General features: G+C 47.3%; 1 long non-coding RNA gene and 1 other non-coding gene across 4 annotated transcripts; both read left to right on the top strand.

Annotated features, from left to right (window-relative positions):
* Positions 1-3,182: 3,182 nt before the first annotated feature.
* On the top strand, positions 3,183-5,743 carry LOC142361471 (uncharacterized). 3 transcript variants are annotated; one of them, XR_012764112.1, is made up of 5 exons: positions 3,183-3,197; positions 3,451-3,660; positions 4,430-4,541; positions 4,939-5,024; positions 5,447-5,743. It is a non-coding gene; the product is annotated as an uncharacterized LOC142361471 (long non-coding RNA). The 3 variants fall into 3 exon arrangements; XR_012764113.1 differs by lacking the exon at positions 3,183-3,197 and having other exon boundaries at positions 3,204-3,609; XR_012764111.1 differs by lacking the exon at positions 3,183-3,197 and having other exon boundaries at positions 3,204-3,660.
* On the top strand, positions 4,704-4,821 carry LOC142361557 (small nucleolar RNA SNORA26). The gene has a single exon (XR_012764170.1). It is a non-coding gene; the product is annotated as a small nucleolar RNA SNORA26 (small nucleolar RNA).
* Positions 5,744-7,530: the final 1,787 nt, after the last annotated feature.

The raw sequence follows: 7,530 nt of genomic DNA, 5'->3' as shown, positions 1-7,530 counted from the left end.
GCCACTCTTCAAGATCTGAACAACTGAGTTCAGATCACCACAGACTCCTTAAAAAGCTCAGCAAAGCTCAGCAGTAAATCCACAAAACAACCAAGGCGCCCAGCTGCCACTTAGCTAACTTCAAAACGCAGACCTTCAGGTATTCTTCTGCATGACTATCGAAAGTGGAAGCCCCCTGATATAAAGAGACCTAACAACAGCTACTGGCATGGTCGACCAAGTGCCTGAAAGTTATTCCTGGGTGCTTGTAGAACCTGCTAACCTCTCACACTGAAAAGAAGCAAAGGCTCTTCTTCCTGATGAGGTGACCACTGTGGAACAAAGGCAGCACATTATGTATCTGATTCTTAATTGCAGTTCTTGCAACAACTGTCCATACTCCATACTCCCTCCCTCCCCTGTTAAATATTTTCATATTCACCAGTCCAGCTGCCATGGTAGCTGAAGTTCCTGCAAATTCTGCTCATGAAGAGCAGATCCTGGTTAGCAATCCAGGATCCATCTCAAAATGAAGCTGTACTTACATCCACCAGTAATGTGGGCTTTCCCACAAGTCCCTGAGATACCCAGGCCTGTAGGCAGACTCGGTGGCCAGCTGAGAAGTTTGTTCAGATAAGAGTTAGAGGCAGCCCTTTCCCTCCAACAAAACATAGAAACGGCAGATCTGCCTGCAGCCTTGTAGGTAATAACGGTTACAGCACTTGCCCAGGAAACAAAAGAACCCCACCTGCATGTAAAGAGGCTCATATCCACATCTGACCCTTGCTAGGACAGAAATTTATCCTACAGGGAAGGTTTGGGAAGGGCCAGATGGGGCTGGTGCCCTCTGCATTCCTCTGCTTGAAGTTGTGCCACACTCAGATGAGGAAGGAAGTTTCATGGAGCCAGAGAGAAGGCAAACAACAGAAAGCTGGTGTGGGGGAAGACAAAAGCAAACTCGTGCAGGGGAAGAAAAAGGAGTAGGATTTCATCTGAATGATTAAAATGCTCTTCTGGGATGGATACTGATCACTGGTTTGCTGTGCTAACAGAGGTGCCAGTTTACATTCTGTACTGGAGAAGGAGAAACCGAGCTTGACATACACCCCACTGGCACAGGGGGCAAAAATGTAAAGGTTGGATGCCACTTTGTCTTTTTGGCTACATTACAAGCAAGGACTGATCTGACTTATGTGTCTAGCTGTAGAAAACAGTCTTCGGAGAGAACCCCACCTGAAATAACCTGAAGCTACATGCCTCGCAAATTCATATCCACAGAACGACTGACCTAGAGCCCTGAGACAGCTTTTGAATCCTGATGTACTCACAATAAATTTACAGGCAAGTGGATTATGTCTGAGACAATGTTTTAAGCAAGTATCAAGAATTAGACAGAAGAGGTAACTAGAAGTGGTGAGAAAAGATTTCTAGGGGGGTAGGGGAAATCCCTGGATTGCAACTCTGTGACTGTTTCAGCCTAAATCAGATCTGTTTAGCTCTGCCAAAGGTAATTTAAATGCAGGGTTCAGAAAACTCTCAGGGATAGTGAAACAATCTGTTGTTTTCTTTCCCTACACTTACAGGTGCTGTGCTGGTAGCAGCTCTGTATGAGCCAAGACATACTGTTTCTCACCTAGGGAGGAAGCTGTGCATTATCAACAATATGTTCACCTCTTCGTGAAGCAGGGACTTCGCTGAATTCAGAACTCCACAGGAACCAAGATGTTGGGGTTCCTACCTGCCAGCTTTGCTGGGCAACATTCAGACTCTCTGTGCTACAAACTACTAACTCCCAGTTCATGCTAATCTGCTTGTACTGACCCTAAAACCTCTTAGCAGTATCCCCAGTCAGGCAGCACAACTCAGCTGAGGAAGAACAACAGCCATGTTTCTCATCCACTTAGTGGGCTAACTCACGGGAGGACAGGCCTGGTTCCACTGTGCCACAGAATCACAGAATTGCAGGGGTTGGCAGGGCCCTCTGTGGGTCACCCAGCCCAACCCCCTGCCCAAGCAGGGTCACCCACAGCAGGCTGCACAGCACCGCGTCCAGGCGGGTCTGGAATACCTCCAGAGAAGGAGACTCCACAGCCTCCCTGGGCAGCCTGGGCCAGTGCTCCGTCACCCTCAGAGGGAAGAAGTTCTTCCTCATGTTCAGCTGCAGCTTCCTCTGCTTCAGTTTGTGACCGTTGCCCCTTGTCCTGTCACTGGGCACCACTGGAAAGAGTCTGGCCCCGTCCTCCTGACCCCCACCCTGCAGATATTTATAAGCATTTCTAAGGTCCCCTCTCAGCCTTCTCTTCTCCAGGCTGAACAAGCCCAGCTCCCTCAGCCTCTCCTCGTAGCAGAGATGCTCCAGTCCCCTCCTCATCCTCGCAGCCCTCCCCTGGACTCTCTCCAGTAGCTCCTCATCTTTCTTGAACTGGGGAGCCCAGCACTGGACACAGGACTCCAGATGGGGCCTCCCCAGGGCAGAGCAGAGAGGCAGGAGAACCTCCCTCGCCCTGCTGCCCACACTCCTCTTGATGCACTCCAGGATGCCATTGGCCTTCTTGGCAACCAGGGCACGCTGCTGGCTCACGGTCAACCTGTCGTTCCCCAGGTCACCCAGGTCCCTCTCCACAGAGCTGCTCTCCAGCAGGTCAGCCCCAGCCTGCACTGGTGCCCCACCCTGGGGCCTGCTGCGTGTGCCGAGGTTATTAGTGCAGGCTTGAGGCTTACTTCACCATCCTCGCAGACAGACCCTAAGTCTCCTAAAGCAGGGCTTAGATGGGAGTTTAGACAGAGATCATCAGTATTTAGCTCCTCAAAACCGCTGCACAGCTGCTACTTCACGCCCGAGGCGCTTTTGTCCCTCTGCATTAAAGACCTCTGGGCCCTCAGCGCTTGGCCTGGGCAGAGATCGACGATGACGGCCCGACGAAGCAGGCCGCGGGCCCGCCGCAGGGAGCGCGGCCGAGCAACCGGGGCGCTCCTCACCGCGGCAGAGGGACCCCTCCCGCCCGTACCGGCCCGGGGCCACCGTCCGTCCCCCTGCGGGGGAGAACCGGAGGGGGAGGCGCAACATGGCGGCCGCCCCCCTCAGCGCTCACCCTCCTCGCGGGGTCACGTGCGCCCGCTCTACCAATGGGCGGCGGCGCCCCGCCCGCGCGCGGCGGCGGGCGGTATTTAAGGCACCGCGAGGCGCTGCCTGCCCTCTTTCCCTTACGGTCGGCGCGGTAAGATGGCCGCTCCGGGTCTCCGGGGGGGTGCGGGCCTGGGGCCTGCTCGGGTCCGGCTTCCCCTCACATTATGCCCTCTCGGAGCCTGGCGGTGCTCCGGGGAGTCAACACAGGGGGATAGAGCGCTTTTCCCCTCACAGAAACCCAGCGCGGAGCCGTCCCCTCCGCCCTGCATCCTGTCGTGAGGCACACGCGGCCCCCCCACCCCTGCTCCCCGCTCCCCGGGGCTGACTCCTCTCTCCCTCCGCAGAGCGTGGCGGACGTCCCACGGTACCGGAGCAGGCCTTGGAATGGCGCCGAGGGCTTGGGCCGGCGGCCTGCCGCGCTGGGCCGCGCCCGGCCTGGGTACGAGGCAAAGCCCGGTAGGCCTCACCGGAGGGTCTGGAGTCGCGCCGTTAATCGCCGATCGGTAAGGGAGGGGGCACGCCGACCTCGCCAGCATCTCGCAGCCTGCGGTTAGGTACGGCTTTGGAACGGGGGGGCTTCGAGTCCTGAGGCTTTGTGAAGGCAGGCATGTCTGAGGGTATCTGGGTCGCTGTGCGGGAAAGAAGGGTTTGCGTGCATTTGTACCCTTCCACTCTTATAAATAACAGGAATCGAGTTGCACAGACCTTAAATCCTATTCCATGCAGTGTTTTCTTATAGGCTGCATCAAGAAAATTACAGTTGTAAGCTGCAGTGCTTAGGGTATTGAGTTCTCTAGACACTTAAGCTCATAGGGACTTAACTGATAAAACAAACTGAAGTCGCTGATTGCATAGGCTTTTGGCCCTGCCTTCTAGTACATCTGTAACAGTAACTTTTGATGTCCCTCTGGGTTGAGCTCTGTGTAACTTGTTACAAGGTATGTTTAAGTAGGCACAAGGTAGCAATGAATTGAGGGTAAAGCTAGAAATTTACAGCTCACCTCAGGATGGTGTCAGCAGTAACAGCAATTTAGGCTTAAAACTTTCCACGGTTTCTGATTAACTGTGTTTTAAAAGATGTTCCATGTAGTTTACATGGGCCAATTAGAATATTTTCAGCAGACTGAACCATTGACTGCCTTTTGCTCTGGGTCTTGATTTGATAATACATTTTACGTAAACGACTTCTGCAACTTTGTAGAATGTGACTTTCAGAGGGTCTAATTTGACATAATAGAAACTTTGTAGAATATGGCTTTAAGAAGGCCTGTAATTAGACAGTATGAATTATAGTTTAATAATTTGGCTCTTTGTGCTGTTTAGAGGTCCCACTTAGCAACTTGATGTCTGAAATATTCTGGACATGGATGATCACACCTAAACTAGAAGCAATGCTCAGGACTTCTTAGGAATGAGTAACACCTTCTGCTAGAAGGTAAGTATACTCTAGTCTGACAATTGCAGATGGCTTCATATCTTGCTTTTTGATAATTCACAAATTTCAAGCAAATTGTAATATCTTTTGAGTAAATGGCAAGTTTAGATCACCTTAGTTAATAAAAAGAAACAGTGCTATAATCTATTCCCCTTTTATGCTTTGCCCTCTTAAGTCTGGGAGTGTCTTAAGTGGCCAACACGGAGGGGTATAAAAGTTCTCTCTCAAACCCAGAGGTGAGGCTAAAACTCTTCTTTGGATCACACTGAGAGGAACATGTTCATGAAAGTACTGAACTCCGGGAAGCTACCAAACCAACTTTGTTAATAGGTGTTAGGTTTTCAACTGTCATCTTACTATTTTATCAGAGTGTCAGTTTCATGTAAATCTTTTTCAGGTGTCTCAAGTATGTTGGTGCTTTATGAATGTATGAAATAAACATCTCGAGTGAAAAGAGTTCCTTGTGCATCGGCTGGTCTCCAGGTACGTAGTGTAAAAAGGATTATTAGATGTTAGTGGATGGATTGCCTTCTATATCTAAAGAAGTTTAATTTATTCCTTACCTGAAAAATGGAAAAAAAAAATTAGTTTGGACTAGTGGAAACCTGCATGGTAAATCTATATAAAGTTCCAACAATTACCATCTGAAAAATCTGAGGAAATCTTATAGGCACGACAATTACTGGCTCCACATATTCTAATATGGCTGGTCCTCTGCAATGGAATCCATACTAATGGTATGAGAGGAAAATCATGTCCTGTACAAATGGAGAAATCTATAAAGAGAAGTGGCTCTGACTTAAGGGTTAGTGTCATGTAGCGTGTTCATATCGCTCAGCCTTAGGCCAGCTACCTCTTTTGTGTGCGTGATGCTGACTGCAAATGAAATAAAACTTCTTTTGCAGGGAGAAAACCAGCATGTGCAAGGGATTTGAACTGGCGTTGAACATCACCCTATGATTTGAGTGGCTGGTAACTGATCTCCTATGAGATGACTCCAGTTGTCACGTGTAATGTCACGTCTTGAAAGTGGAACTGAGACAAGCAATGGCTAAACCTACACATCTTCAGTGATCATTCAGGAACCTTGCCACTTGTTGAAATGGGTTTCTTAACAAGAAGGGCTGTAATTTATTTCTATGTGTGTGTGGATTAATTGAAATAAAATATGAGAATGATGTGAATAAAAAATGAAAATGAGATGTTTGTGTTCTGAAGGTTTCTTGTTTAGGTACTTGCTGTATGAAGGCTTTGTTTCAGATGTGAGCATGTTCATGTTGTCATGCAGAAACATTCTCTTGCCATGTGCAGGCCTGGTAAGCTTAATCTGTGCCTTAGAAATCCATTGAAAATGGCCCTCTTAATCATCATATTTTATTTTGAGTGTCTGGTTGTGGTTTTCTGAAGTATTTTAGAACACAAGCACTTTGTGATCTATTGGCCAACTTCTAAATTATTTCTTTAGGCTGTATGTTATTTGTATGTTTGCTGACTAGTCAAAAGGTGGTCTCAAACTTTGAAGAATCCCATTATCTGCCTGTTTCCAATAAAGAAAAAGGAAAATGTTGCAATATTCCATGTAGAGAGCAGCCAATGTGAAGATCCTTGAAGAGCAAGATCGGCATCATTGAGCTGTTGAAATCTCATATGTGCTTTTCAGTTGCTGATGTCTAAATCTTGAAAATCTATTCGTGTGGCTTCAGAACCAGACTCTCTTATATGTAAATCTGGTCAGATTTAACCCCCATCTAGCCAAGAAGTTTCATCTTTACTTAAACACGTGCTAAATGAGGTGAGTGTTTAATGATGTAAGCATTTGTAGCCTGCTGGCTTACCAAAGTTTTTCTTTTCCTCTGGATTTGTGCTTTAATAAAAGATGAAACTAAATTTGAAGGGCATACAAAAGTACTTTCTTTATATTAAACCTGTGTGGTTCCTGTTATGAGAAACAAAGAGTTGCTTTCCTACAGCTTTGTCAGCCACTTTATAGACCTCTGTCCTCTGCAGTCAAGCTCAAGGGTGAAGTTTTAATCTATTCAGCCTTCCCTTAAGTGCTTGTGGTTTCATATCTGATCTGAGCTTCCCCGTGCAGGTTTTCTAAACAACTCTTAAGTTGCATGCCAACTGATGATGTTTGGCATGGATAGATTTCTAAATGTCGTTTCCTGTTGCACTTGACTCTACTAAGCTTCTTTACAACTGATAGCTTGGGGTGATGTTTGCATCTGAGCTGTCCATGCTTCCAGAGCTTTCTGAAGGTAGTAGAAGCTATCTTAGAATTGGGGCTGGAGTTTTCCAGGTTCTTTGGTCATGCAATAAATGGTGTTATATTCCATCAGCTGCTCTGTCCGTGAGGATTTTGTCAGAATCAATATCTTCCGGAGTCTGCAGCCGTGGCTGGCTTTGAGTATTCTGCTGTTTTCACATCAGCTGATGCTGAAAACAGATTTGAAAACTTTTCACTTATGAAAACTATTTGTTCCTCTCCTTTCTCAATTAAGGGCCTATGAGTACGCTAAAGGTCCCTTTCGTGGTGGCTATTGTGTGCTTGAAGGACCTATCTTCAGGCTTTGGAAATAAAGTTTGTTCCTTTGAGTCGCGCTCTGTGCTTAGGTGCTGACTCCTTCAGAGACTTGTTTGTCTGGGTGTTTTGAGGCATTACTACTCCTCAGCTTCATGCTGTGCAGTTGGTGATGAAAAGTACCATTAAATCCTAATGAGTCGGTCCTTACAAATGTGTTCTTAAACGTTTCTGGCAGGTCCTTGTTCATTTGTCCCTATTTTTAAAACTTGGAGAAAGTAATCTCTGTCACAGACAAATCATTCGTTTGGCTTTTGTGACGTAGCCTTCGAATTCTCAAAGGCTCCTTTCATACGTTTTCGTTTCTTGGGCTTGCAGACTGCCTGCTTCTGATCAGTTTGAGCAGATTTTAATATTCTTTTCTGTTGCTTCTTAAGCATTTCTGCTGCTTCAGTATGGTACAGATTT

Source organism: Opisthocomus hoazin, chromosome 5 (genome assembly GCF_030867145.1).
Source record: "Opisthocomus hoazin isolate bOpiHoa1 chromosome 5, bOpiHoa1.hap1, whole genome shotgun sequence".
Classification (NCBI taxonomy): domain Eukaryota; kingdom Metazoa; phylum Chordata; class Aves; order Opisthocomiformes; family Opisthocomidae; genus Opisthocomus; species Opisthocomus hoazin.
This window is presented reverse-complemented; position numbering and strand designations above follow the sequence as displayed.